General features: G+C 45.3%; 1 protein-coding gene across 4 annotated transcripts in view; it reads right to left on the bottom strand.

Moving 5' to 3' along the window:
• FNIP2 (folliculin interacting protein 2) overlaps positions 1-1,773 on the bottom strand; it is a 134,301-nt gene that overhangs the window by 90,115 nt on the left and 42,413 nt on the right. The window lies entirely within an intron of this gene.

The following is a 1,773-nucleotide window of genomic DNA, read 5'->3' as shown; positions in this document are numbered from 1 at the left end:
TCCAAAGCAGAGGTGTCCAACCATTTTTCTTCTCTGCTACACACTTTATGAAGAATTGTCCTGGGCCACACATCAAATATACAAACACCATCAAAAGCTGATGAGCAAAAAGAAAAATATATGCATAATTTTCATGATATCTAACGTCACAGATAAGCAAAACAGTTCTCAAATAATCGGCACGCAAAAACAGTTCTCAAATAATCCACACGCGACTCAAACTGACTCTGAAGTTTATATGGAAAGACAAAAGACCCAGATAGCCAACACTATTTAAGGGGGAAGAACAAAGTGAGGACTTAAACTAACCAACTTTTCGCGTACATCAATCAAGACAGTGTAACACTGGCAAAAGAACAGGCAAGTTGATCTATAGTAAAGAATAGCCCAAGTGGCGCCCCTTGCTCAGTGGGTTGGGCGCCAGCACATACACCAAGACTGGCAAGTTTGAATCCAGCCCAGGCCAGATAAAACCCTGACAACTACAGCAACAAAAATATAGCTGGGCGTTGTGGCAGGTGCCTGTGGTCCCAGCTACCTGGGAGGCTGAGGAAGAGAATCGCTTGAGCCCAAGTGTTTGAGGTTGCTGTGAGCTATGACACCACAGCACTCTACCCAGGGGGACAGCTTGAGGTCTGTCTAACCCCCCCCCCCCAAAAAGTCAATTGTCAAGGGAACTTTTAAAATATAGGAACTTTGGGAATAAGTTTTGAAACAGTGATGGGATGATTTTCTGAAGATCATTTTGGTCTGTTCTAGTTTGCTAGAAAATCCCCCGTGAAGAGAACTGAGGGCACATTGCTTGAGCTTTCGATGTAGCCATCAAAAGTCTGTTCCTGCTCCAGCAGGGTCCCAGCCCCTGTTTTGTCCACCCAGCTGGAAAGAAGGGGTCAGTGCTCACACACTGCTCTAGAGAATGCACCCAATCCTGTCATACGGTCTTTCTCCTGAAGAGGGAGGAAAAAATCACCATAAAAATAGTTCAGGCTAAGGTATCAGTTCCTGTCCAGAGAGAACAATGTTTAAATACAAAGAAACAATCTAAGGAGTTTTTGCCATCAAGCAAGCGCTGATGGGAGACATCTAATAGCTCTGCCTGTCTCCCTCTCCCTCTCTGCAGCAGCTAGAGGGGTCTACCAGGACACCTCCACCCTATTCACGTTCCCACAGAGGACCACTTACTTTCTGAATCCAAACCATCTTTACCCTGAGGCAGTATTTTTCATTTTAGTATGCACACAGGGCACGTTCCTGCCTCAAGATCTCTGTACTTGATGTTCTCTCTGTTCACAATGTACTTCCTCAAAATACGCAAGTGGCTTGTTCCCTCACATGGGAAAAGATCACCACTGATGTTATTCTGATGCCCTTGATTACCCAGGGCCACCTCTTCACATTTCTCTAACTTTGGGACTCATGGGTCACCTACAGGTGATGGGCATGTTAGAGCTTGAGGGACCACATATACCTCCTGTGCGGTGATTCTCAGATTTGGCGTATCATTAGAATTACCCCTGAAGCTGACAGAGAGAGAGAGCGAGAGAGCGAGAGAGCGAGAGAGAGAGAGAGCGCCAACAAAGCTCCAAGTAGGTTCTAACTCCAGGAACTTGGTGTAGTGCATCTGAAGTTGAGGCTCAGGAGCTTAGACTGTTAATATTTCACCCCTTTGGGAACCACTGTCCCTAGTCTACCATCTTTATTATTTTAGAAAATAGAAACACAGAGGGATGAGGTGAAATTCCTAAAGACACAGTGAATACAAGGCAGAGAAGA

The sequence above is a fragment of the Otolemur garnettii genome, unplaced genomic scaffold (genome assembly GCF_000181295.1).
Source record: "Otolemur garnettii isolate 467f Iridium unplaced genomic scaffold, OtoGar3 scaffold00085, whole genome shotgun sequence".
Lineage (NCBI taxonomy): Eukaryota > Metazoa > Chordata > Mammalia > Primates > Galagidae > Otolemur > Otolemur garnettii.
The sequence above is the reverse complement of the archived record's forward strand: the minus strand, read 5'-3'. Positions and strand labels throughout refer to the sequence as shown.